Source organism: Electrona antarctica (genome assembly GCF_951216825.1).
Source record: "Electrona antarctica genome assembly, chromosome: 9".
NCBI lineage: Eukaryota > Metazoa > Chordata > Actinopteri > Myctophiformes > Myctophidae > Electrona > Electrona antarctica.
This window is the reverse complement of record NC_136790.1, coordinates 38013064-38025342: the sequence shown is the minus strand read 5'-3', so window position 1 is coordinate 38025342 and position 12279 is coordinate 38013064. Positions and strand designations below refer to the sequence as shown.

The 12279-nt window shown below is 42.2% G+C and overlaps 2 pseudogenes across 2 annotated transcripts; both read right to left on the bottom strand.

The window, feature by feature from the left end:
* Positions 1–1840: 1840 nt before the first annotated feature.
* LOC306929967 (7-alpha-hydroxycholest-4-en-3-one 12-alpha-hydroxylase-like) lies at positions 1841–4518 on the bottom strand (annotated as a pseudogene). Its single transcript has 2 exons — positions 4489–4518; positions 1841–3372 (listed from the first exon to the last, which is right to left on the bottom strand). The product of its transcript is annotated as a 7-alpha-hydroxycholest-4-en-3-one 12-alpha-hydroxylase-like (transcript).
* Positions 4519–7358: 2840 nt separating this feature from the next.
* On the bottom strand, positions 7359–10036 carry LOC306929966 (7-alpha-hydroxycholest-4-en-3-one 12-alpha-hydroxylase-like; annotated as a pseudogene). The gene is made up of 2 exons: positions 10007–10036; positions 7359–8890 (listed from the first exon to the last, which is right to left on the bottom strand). The product of its transcript is annotated as a 7-alpha-hydroxycholest-4-en-3-one 12-alpha-hydroxylase-like (transcript).
* Positions 10037–12279: the final 2243 nt, after the last annotated feature.

The window sequence follows — 12279 nt, the reverse complement described above, 5'->3', positions numbered from 1 at the left end:
GCCCGTGTGTTGAAACACAGTCCAGCCCTCGACCTCGACCAATTTCTTTATTTTGGCCCACTGTGTATTTGAGTTTGACATCCCTGCTTTAGAAGAACACGTTTTGTTTAAATAATATAATACCCTGGTGGCCTACTTGAACTTTTACCATAGTCCGGCAGTCGGGGTTGTGGAGTGGGAAATTTGGTATATAGTCTTTTTTTATTGGCCTAAAATATTGTCTACACACATTCATGAATCCACTTGCTGACCGGCTGTTGGTATTAATCAAACATTTTATAGGGGTGTGAACCTACCATTAACATCCTATATTAGGCAAAAATTTCAAACTTTCCTTATGCTTTAAGTAGCATGTGGATTCATGAATGTGTGAAATATTTTAGGCCAATAAAAAAAAAGTCTATATTCAAAATGTTGTACTTTAAACAAAAGAAGCCTGTTGGCTGCCGGACTACCCTCCAGTGGTCCAGGGATCACCAGTTGAAAACCCCCTGAATATAGTATGTTGGATCTAACCCGGATTCTCAAGCTTGATTTATGGTGTTGCTTGTGTAACCAGGGCGGCAGCCGGCAGGGCACTTAGGCCCTGAAACAGAATACCAGACTATACGCCACCCTGGGACTTTCACCCAGAGAATATAATATAATGCACAGTACAGCTGAATACCCAACCACAGGTTTAAATAAAGAGGAGCAGAGACGTGTTTTTCCCAGTACAAAAATATAATATTTTATTTAGGCTCAGGGTAGAATACTTATACTTTAATCACTTAAAAAAGGAAGGGTCATCAGGTTAGAAATGTATTTGAACAACCTATTTTAAAGGCGATGACTACAAAATGTATCAGAAACCAGGTTAAAATGTCATCAGTCACTATAGCTTCATAATATTACCGGTACAGGGGTGCAGTGGTGTCTACACAGGAGGAAGCCAGGGAGTGAGGGAGTTGAGGGGAAATGTAATAGTTTCACCGCCACCAAACGAGCGCAGTGTCACACTTCATTCACACTCACTGTAAAGCACAAAAATAAAAATACACAAAAAGTTAGAAAAAGAGTTAACATGCACTAACCCCAATGACAAAACCTTGAATGATTACTGTTGCAGATTTACAGATTTAGGAATTGTAAAAACAGAATACCATAAATGAAACAGCATAACTATTTTGTACCATTTACAGCATTGTGTGATTGTATATGGCAAAGTGCAAAGTGCAATAACTGTGAAACAGAAGAGCAGCGTAACTTTAAAACCCATGCATTCACAGACATTAAAAACACTTGACCAAAAGCCCAACCATTATTTGCCACCATTGCCATATAGTTCAAAAGTACAACTTATTTAATTTTGACAGCTTCAAACATTTAACAGATGCTTGTCTCATTTTTAAGATCTTAAATGGACTTGCACCTCCACCACTGAAACAGTTCATATATCGAAGGGACAGTGGTGATAGAGCAACAAGGGCAACTACCAGAGGGGACAGCGAAGTGCCAAATAGACGTAGTGTGTTTTGTAAAACAGTCTTCTCTGTTAGAGCCTCCCATCACTATTTGACCTTCAAATTTAACCTGAAGAGGTGGCTAAAAACAAATCAAATCTGTAATCATGAGTAATTATCAGCCCTATTTATCACTGGTGTCATTTCTCACTTCACTGTTTTATTGCACAGGGGACAATTGTCCCTGTCAAATAAATACATTTATATTGGCAATGAGCATAATACTGTATAAACAAAAATAGAGTTGATAAATAATAATAAATAAAGTCCAAGAGGGATGCGCTTGCATCTCGAGGAAAATAAATCCACATACAATGATTAAGAAGGTACACGGTCTATAGCTTCCAGTAGAAAAGTTTATTAATATTAAAATGTACAAACAATGTTGTTTATCAAAAGACAGTTATAAGAAAAGCCAGTACAGATCATCATTCTCACATGATTAATTTTATCAAGCAAAAGTGAACAATGAGAGATATGGCACTTTTGTGATTTATAGGATTAGAATCTGAGCCTGTGCCTGAACTGAATGTCTCTGCTAGGGTGAGAGGCTCCAAAACCCTGATGTTTGTTGTCAATATCAGGCATCTCCTCATCTGGCTTTTTCAGCTCCAAGTCAAAGTATATCACCATGAGGAAAATGAACTGCTTCAGCTCGTTGGTGGCAAATAATCGCCCAGGACACATGGTGACCCCACCTCCCCACGGCATGTTATAATACTTCAGCGTCTTCCCTGCTTTGTAAAAATCTGTTTTCCTGCTCCCATCTGGGTTTAGAAAGCGGTCGTATTTAAATGAAAGGGGCATACCTCTGGGTCTGTCTGAACAGCTGTGTAAGGGAAAAGAGCCACTATGTCACCCTCACGAATGGCGTACTCGCGTCCATCCGCCATCTTCAGGGTCATGTCCTGAAGCACAGCTCTGTGTAGTAGAGGTGTACCAGACAGTCGGAGGGTCTCCTCCACGGCACTGTCCAGGACTGGTGTTCTCATCAGCATGTCTTGGGTCAGGTCGATGAGAGGGCCACCGCGCTTTACTTACTCGGGATTCATCATGAGGCAGAGGAGCAGCCAAAAGGCACTGGGTCCTGTGTTGATCTGGGATAACAAGAGGACGACCATGTACCGGTCTTGCATAGACTTTCATCCCATGCTCCTCCCTCAGTTGTTGCTGTTCCCGCACCCAGCCGCTGATATTGTCCTTAGCCTTGAGCTTCTGCACAGACAGAGTACTCCTGAACAGTTCCAACAGCTTCTCTGCCTCCCTCTTCTCACCAGGTGACAGCCCACCATAGAACAGTTTGGGAAAGAGCTGGTCATATTTGCGAAACTCATAAAACGGAGCATTGGATTTGAGTCTGTCTATCTCTTTGGCTTTCTCCAAACCCCCTGACCCCTGGGGGGTCTCGTTGCCAAACAGAGCAAGGTATCCGGCCCTAAAGACGATGTTATAGCTGTACATAAATAGTCCATCCTCCACCCAGTCCTTTTGCTCATCACCAAGGCTATGCCGTATTAGGTCCTGCATATTACTCATCATGGCTTGTGTGATTACCGACAATCCATCCCCCATTAGGTACTTGCTGTGGGGAAAGGTCTGCTCATACTCAGTTGATTCATATCCAAGCATTCTGTAGAACATCTGGCTAACATATATTTTAAAGTCTAGTTTTGTGTGGGCCTCCTTAAAAACAGCCCCAAAGGACAGGGGGTCCATGAGAAACGTGTAGTAAAACCCTCCCAGCTGTACCGTGATGTCCCCATACTCCTGCTTCATCCTCTCCAGAAACGTTGCCATGGCCCAGCCAGGGGATGGGTCCCCTAGCCAAAGGTGGCTCTCCGGGGCGCCGCTGACGGAATGCCCCTAGAATCTAGGCCTCAGCGGCAACCCAGAAAGCCACCCTAGATAATCATACCGAGTAGAACACCGAGTAGACAGGCCAGCAAAGCACACTGGATCGTCAGCACGAGGCCCATGACTCCCTCCTCGTACAACAGTGCAATCAACATGATCTGATCAGGTCAGGGTCAACTTTCATGTGTGGGCTAAAAACAAACTGTGCTCCTATCTCCCTTGTGATTTTCAGTAATTAAGAACCAGCTAGCTTTTAGGCTTAGTTTTACACAGGTGTTTTCAATAATCTTGCTGATTAGTGATTACACCTCTAGTCAGGTTCAAGGAAGCTTTGAGAAGGAAAGGACATGGTCACGTGACTGGGCTGCGCCATGACACTTTCATGGATGCTTTCATGGGAGCCAAACTACACCCGGAAGTTGCAGAATGCACTGGAGTCAATGAGAGCTCAGTGACCAGCTCATGAACAAACACTATTTCTGAATGACTGAGATCTTTTGTAAAGTAATCGCTTCTGGAAAATAACAGAAGACATGTATGATGTAACACATTATTGTCTCCACCAGGCCGAAGCCGAAGGCATGGGGAGAGAGTATGTTTTGCACTCCGTCCGTGTGTGTGTGTATGAGTGTGTATGTGTGAGTGTGTGTGTCCGTCCGTCCGACTGTTAACAGCTAATCTCCGGCACCGTTAATCCGGTCGATGCCAAATTTTGCACACACACCCCAAATTTTCTAGAACGGCCTGTTATAGCGCCACCAGGAGGCTGACTTTGGAAAAACACATTTCTTGATATTACTCCTCCAGATTCTGTCCAAAAACCCCGCAAATCGTTACACACTATCTCTATGTGTTCAAGACGGTTCTGTCCGATATTTCAGATTCCATCCTAATTGGCTAACATTGGCTTTCAAAGTTTGCAGGATTGGCACGTTTTGAACAAAAATCCTCAAATCATGAACGGAGCGTGCAATTTACGTGAAATCTTTCACAGACTTTCCTAATAGGCTGAGGAATATATCCCACCCTTTTCACATTGGCCTGTTATGGCGCCACAAACAGGTGGATCTTTGCAAAACACATTTTTATGTGTGTGGTGTCAGTGTTGGACTTATGCCACCACCGCACCTACTGGTGGGGAGTTGTTATTGAGGTGTGTCATTGTGCATCATAATTATTGTCTCCACCAGGTCGAAGGCATGGGGAGAGAGTATGTTTTGCACTCTGTCTGTCCGTCCATCCGTGTGTCCGTCCATCCGTGTGTGTGTGTGTGTGTGTGTCCGTCCATCCGTGTGTGTGTGTGTGTTAGATTTTTAGTTTGTTCAATTATTTGTTTTATTAGTTTTCTTTTTTTTACATAAACGGACAGATGCTTGTCATTATCACCAAGCATCTGTTGACCGTATGTGTGTGTGTGTGTGTGTGTGTGTGTGTGTGTGTGTGTGTGTGTGTGTGTGTGTGTACAAGAGCACATCATTTGAGGTTTCTCCCGTAAAAGGTTTTTCTTATTCTTGCCACCGTTGCCAAGCGTTTGGGGGAATGTTGGGTCTCGGTAGAGATCCGGATCTGCTTTTCGTGTAGTGTCTTGAGACAACTTACTGTGATTTGGTCAGCAGTCAGCACTATATAAATTATATTTATTAATTGATTGATTGATGGTAATTCCCGTCTTGTGTCAGATGATGCATTATTTGCATTACCCTAACCCTTCACTGTGCAACAATCAAAGCATAGTTTGTGCACTATTGCAAGAACCTAGGGGGTTTTCATGATTCTGAATCCATTCCAAGCATTAGTTTTGCACGAAAAACACTCCTTGTTCGGCCGTTTTTAGCCCAAGGAGTGTTTTTCGTGCAAAACTAATGCTTGGAATGGATTCAGAATCATGAAAACCCCCTAGTTTGGCATGTCACATGCTACTTAAAAGCATAATGAAATTTGGAAAATGTTGCCTTATATAGGTTTTCTATGGTGTGGTCACATATACTGTAACTGGCATTAAGCTACTGATTTGGAAGAGTCATCATCCCAAAATATAAACTAGAGACATGTAGGAATACAAAAATCCCACCCGTGTGAAGTGAGGGGCGCTAATATATTAAAGTCTAACTCATGTTGATTAGGTGATGTAATGGTGATGTAAAACAAATGGTGCCAACACAAACATTAAACTCCATTAACAATAAAGAGACAATATGACATAATGAGGCACATTATGGCGTATATTTTCCCTTCATTGTCAATGGCGTTTACAAAACAAACATTAAACTAGCGCCCCTCAAAAATATAAACATTTTACGTCACCTTAGGTGGTACCGATTCATGAAAATAGCAGTGTCCAGGATTTTTCTTCATGAACATATTCCATTCCCGTGGCCTACTTGAACTTTTACCATAGTCCGGCAGTCGGGGTTGTGGAGTGGGAAATTTTATAGGGGTGTGAACCTACCATTAACATATATTAGGCAAAAATGTCAAACTTTCCTTATGCTTTAAGTAGCATGTGGATTCATGAATGTGTGTATATAGACAATATTTTAGGCCAATAAAAAAAAGTCTATATTCAAAATGTTGTACTTTAAACAAAAGAAGCCTGTTGGCTGCCGGACTACCCTCCAGTGGTCCAGGGATCACCAGTTGAAAACCCCCTGAATATAGTATGTTGGATCTAACCCGGATTCTCAAGCTTGATTTATGGTGTTGCTTGTGTAACCAGGGCGGCAGCCGGCAGGGCACTTAGGCCCTGAAACAGAATACCAGACTATACGCCACCCTGGGACTTTCACCCAGAGAATATAATATAATGCACAGTACAGCTGAATACCCAACCACAGGTTTAAATAAAGAGGAGCAGAGACGTGTTTTTCCCAGTACAAAAATATAATATTTTATTTAGGCTCAGGGTAGAATACTTATACTTTAATCACTTAAAAAAGGAAGGGTCATCAGGTTAGAAATGTATTTGAACAACCTATTTTAAAGGCGATGACTACAAAATGTATCAGAAACAAGGTTAAAATGTCATCAGTCACTATAGCTTCATAATATTACCGGTACAGTCAGGGGTGCAGTGGTGTCTACACAGGAGGAAGCCAGGGAGTGAGGGAGGTGAGGGGAAATGTAATAGTTTCACCACCACCAAACGAGCGCAGTGTCACACTTCATTCACACTCACTGTAAAGCACAAAAATAAAAATACACAAAAAGTTAGAAAAAGAGTTAACATGCACTAACCCCAATGACAAAACCTTGAATGATTACTGTTGCAGATTTACAGATTTAGGAATTGTAAAAACAGAATACCATAAATGAAACAGCATGATAACTATTTTGTACCATTTACAGCATTGTGTGATTGTATATGGCAAAGTGCAAAGTGCAATAACTGTGAAACAGAAGAGCAGCGTAACTTTAAAACCCATGCAATCACAGACATTAAAAACACTTGACCAAAAGCCCAACCATTATTTGCCACCATTGCCATATAGTTTTAAAGTACAACTTATTTAATTTTGACAGCTTCAAACATTTAACAGATGCTTGTCTCATTTTTAAGATCTTAAATGGACTTGCACCTCCACCACTGAAACAGTTCATATATCGAAGGGACAGTGGTGATAGAGCAACAAGGGCAACTACCAGAGGGGACAGCGAAGTGCCAAATAGACAGTGCGTTTTGTAAAACAGTCTTCTCTGTTAGAGCCTCCCATCACTATTTGACCTTCAAATTTAACCTGAAGAGGTGGCTAAAAACAAATCAAATCTGTAATCATGAGTAATTATCAGCCCTATTTATCACTGGTGTCATTTCTCACTTCACTGTTTTATTGCACAGGGGACAATTGTCCCTGTCAAATAAATACATTTATATTGGCAATGAGCATAATACTGTATAAACAAAAATAGAGTTGATAAATAATAATAAATAAAGTCCAAGAGGGATGCGCTTGCATCTCGAGGAAAATAAATCCACATACAATGATTAAGAAGGTACACGGTCTATAGCTTCCAGTAGAAAAGTTTATTAATATTAAAATGTACAAACAATGTTGTTTATCAAAAGACAGTTATAAGAAAAGCCAGTACAGATCATCATTCTCACATGATTAATTTTATCAAGCAAAAGTGAACAATGAGAGATATGGCACTTTTGTGATTTATAGGATTAGAATCTGAGCCTGTGCCTGAACTGAATGTCTCTGCTAGGGTGAGAGGCTCCAAAACCCTGATGTTTGTTGTCAATATCAGGCATCTCCTCATCTGGCTTTTTCAGCTCCAAGTCAAAGTATATCACCATGAGGAAAATGAACTGCTTCAGCTCGTTGGTGGCAAATAATCGCCCAGGACACATGGTGACCCCACCTCCCCACGGCATGTTATAATACTTCAGCGTCTTCCCTGCTTTGTAAAAATCTGTTTTCCTGCTCCCATCTGGGTTTAGAAAGCGGTCGTATTTAAATGAAAGGGGCATACCTCTGGGTCTGTCTGAACAGCTGTGTAAGGGAAAAGAGCCACTATGTCACCCTCACGAATGGCGTACTCGCGTCCATCCGCCATCTTCAGGGTCATGTCCTGAAGCACAGCTCTGTGTAGTAGAGGTGTACCAGACAGTCGGAGGGTCTCCTCCACGGCACTGTCCAGGACTGGTGTTCTCATCAGCATGTCTTGGGTCAGGTCGATGAGAGGGCCACCGCGCTTTACTTACTCGGGATTCATCATGAGGCAGAGGAGCAGCCAAAAGGCACTGGGTCCTGTGTTGATCTGGGATAACAAGAGGACGACCATGTACCGGTCTTGCATAGACTTTCATCCCATGCTCCTCCCTCAGTTGTTGCTGTTCCCGCACCCAGCCGCTGATATTGTCCTTAGCCTTGAGCTTCTGCACAGACAGAGTACTCCTGAACAGTTCCAACAGCTTCTCTGCCTCCCTCTTCTCACCAGGTGACAGCCCACCATAGAACAGTTTGGGAAAGAGCTGGTCATATTTGCGAAACTCATAAAACGGAGCATTGGATTTGAGTCTGTCTATCTCTTTGGCTTTCTCCAAACCCCCTGACCCCTGGGGGGTCTCGTTGCCAAACAGAGCAAGGTATCCGGCCCTAAAGACGATGTTATAGCTGTACATAAATAGTCCATCCTCCACCCAGTCCTTTTGCTCATCACCAAGGCTATGCCGTATTAGGTCCTGCATATTACTCATCATGGCTTGTGTGATTACCGACAATCCATCCCCCATTAGGTACTTGCTGTGGGGAAAGGTCTGCTCATACTCAGTTGATTCATATCCAAGCATTCTGTAGAACATCTGGCTAATATATATTTTAAAGTCTAGTTTTGTGTGGGCCTCCTTAAAAACAGCCCCAAAGGACAGGGGGTCCATGAGAAACGTGTAGTAAAACCCTCCCAGCTGTACCGTGATGTCCCCATACTCCTGCTTCATCCTCTCCAGAAACGTTGCCATGGCCCAGCTAGGGGATGGGTCCCCTAGCCAAAGGTGGCTCTCCGGGGCGCCGCTGACGGAATGCCCCTAGAATCTAGGCCTCAGCGTCAACCCAGAAAGCCACCCTAGATAATCATACCGAGTAGAACACCGAGTAGACAGGCCAGCAAAGCACACTGGATCGTCAGCACGAGGCCCATGACTCCCTCCTCGTACAACAGTGCAATCAACATGATCTGATCAGGTCAGGGTCAACTTTCATGTGTGGGCTAAAAACAAACTGTGCTCCTATCTCCCTTGTGATTTTCAGTAATTAAGAACCAGCTAGCTTTTAGGCTTAGTTTTACACAGGTGTTTTCAATAATCTTGCTGATTAGTGATTACACCTCTAGTCAGGTTCAAGGAAGCTTTGAGAAGGAAAGGACATGGTCACGTGACTGGGCTGCGCCATGACACTTTCATGGATGCTTTCATGGGAGCCAAACTACACCCGGAAGTTGCAGAATGCACTGGAGTCAATGAGAGCTCAGTGACCAGCTCATGAACAAACACTATTTCTGAATGACTGAGATCTTTTGTAAAGTAATCGCTTCTGGAAAATAACAGAAGACATGTATGATGTAACACATTATTGTCTCCACCAGGCCGAAGCCGAAGGCATGGGGAGAGAGTATGTTTTGCACTCCGTCCGTGTGTGTGTGTATGAGTGTGTATGTGTGAGTGTGTGTGTCCGTCCGTCCGACTGTTAACAGCTAATCTCCGGCACCGTTAATCCGGTCGATGCCAAATTTTGCACACACACCCCAAATTTTCTAGAACGGCCTGTTATAGCGCCACCAGGAGGCTGACTTTGGAAAAACACATTTCTTGATATTACTCCTCCAGATTCTGTCCAAAAACCCCGCAAATCGTTACACACTATCTCTATGTGTTCAAGACGGTTCTGTCCGATATTTCAGATTCCATCCTAATTGGCTAACATTGGCTTTCAAAGTTTGCAGGATTGGCACGTTTTGAACAAAAATCCTCAAATCATGAACGGAGCGTGCAATTTACGTGAAATCTTTCACAGACTTTCCTAATAGGCTGAGGAATATATCCCACCCTTTTCACATTGGCCTGTTATGGCGCCACAAACAGGTGGATCTTTGCAAAACACATTTTTATGTGTGTGGTGTCAGTGTTGGACTTATGCCACCACCGCACCTACTGGTGGGGAGTTGTTATTGAGGTGTGTCATTGTGCATCATAATTATTGTCTCCACCAGGTCGAAGGCATGGGGAGAGAGTATGTTTTGCACTCTGTCTGTCCGTCCATCCGTGTGTCCGTCCATCCGTGTGTGTGTGTGTGTGTGTGTGTCCGTCCATCCGTGTGTGTGTGTGTGTTAGATTTTTAGTTTGTTCAATTATTTGTTTTATTAGTTTTCTTTTTTTTTACATAAACGGACAGATGCTTGTCATTATCACCAAGCATCTGTTGACCGTATGTGTGTGTGTGTGTGTGTGTGTGTGTGTGTGTGTGTGTGTGTACAAGAGCACATCATTTGAGGTTTCTCCCGTAAAAGGTTTTTCTTATTCTTGCCACCGTTGCCAAGCGTTTGGGGGAATGTTGGGTCTCGGTAGAGATCCGGATCTGCTTTTCGTGTAGTGTCTTGAGACAACTTACTGTGATTTGGTCAGCAGTCAGCACTATATAAATTATATTTATTAATTGATTGATTGATGGTAATTCCCGTCTTGTGTCAGATGATGCATTATTTGCATTACCCTAACCCTTCACTGTGCAACAATCAAAGCATAGTTTGTGCACTATTGCAAGAACCTAGGGGGTTTTCATGATTCTGAATCCATTCCAAGCATTAGTTTTGCACGAAAAACACTCCTTGTTCGGCCGTTTTTAGCCCAAGGAGTGTTTTTCGTGCAAAACTAATGCTTGGAATGGATTCAGAATCATGAAAACCCCCTAGTTTGGCATGTCACATGCTACTTAAAAGCATAATGAAATTTGGAAAATGTTGCCTTATATAGGTTTTCTATGGTGTGGTCACATATACTGTAACTGGCATTAAGCTACTGATTTGGAAGAGTCATCATCCCAAAATATAAACTAGAGACATGTAGGAATACAAAAATCTCACCCGTGTGAAGTGAGGGGCGCTAATATATTAAAGTCTAACTCATGTTGATTAGGTGATGTAATGGTGATGTAAAACAAATGGTGCCAACACAAACATTAAACTCCATTAACAATAAAGAGACAATATGACATAATGAGGCACATTATGGCGTATATTTTCCCTTCATTGTCAATGGCGTTTACAAAACAAACATTAAACTAGCGCCCCTCAAAAATATAAACATTTTACGGTCACCTTAGGTGGTACCGATTCATGAAAATAGCAGTGTCCAGGATTTTTCTTCATGAACATATTCCATTCCCGTGACCTACTTGAACTTTTACCATAGTCCGGCAGTCGGGGTTGTGGAGTGGGAAATTTTATAGGGGTGTGAACCTACCATTAACATATATTAGGCAAAAATGTCAAACTTTCCTTATGCTTTAAGTAGCATGTGGATTCATGAATGTGTGTATATAGACAATATTTTAGGCCAATAAAAAAAGTCTATATTCAAAATGTTGTACTTTAAACAAAAGAAGCCTGTTGGCTGCCGGACTACCCTCCAGTGGTCCAGGGATCACCAGTTGAAAACCCCCTGAATATAGTATGTTGGATCTAACCCGGATTCTCAAGCTTGATTTATGGTGTTGCTTGTGTAACCAGGGCGGCAGCCGGCAGGGCACTTAGGCCCTGAAACAGAATACCAGACTATACGCCACCCTGGGACTTTCACCCAGAGAATATAATATAATGCACAGTACAGCTGAATACCCAACCACAGGTTTAAATAAAGAGGAGCAGAGACGTGTTTTTCCCAGTACAAAAATATAATATTTTATTTAGGCTCAGGGTAGAATACTTAAACTTTAATCACTTAAAAAAGGAATCACTTAAAAAAGGAAGGGTCATCAGGTTAGAAATGTATTTGAACAACCTATTTTAAAGGCGATGACTACAAAATGTATCAGAAACAAGGTTAAAATGTCATCAGTCACTATAGCTTCATAATATTACCGGTACAGTCAGGGGTGCAGTGGTGTCTACACAGGAGGAAGCCAGGGAGTGAGGGAGGTGAGGGGAAATGTAATAGTTTCACCGCCACCAAACGAGCGCAGTGTCACACTTCATTCACACGACTCACTGTAAAGCACAAAAATAAAAATACACAAAAAGTTAGAAAAAGAGTTAACATGCACTAACCCCAATGACAAAACCTTGAATGATTACTGTTGCAGATTTACAGATTTAGGAATTGTAAAAACAGACCATAAATGAAACAGCATAACTATTTTGTACCATTTACAGCATTGTGTGATTGTATATGGCAAAGTGCAAAGTGAAATAACTGTGAAACAGAAGAGCA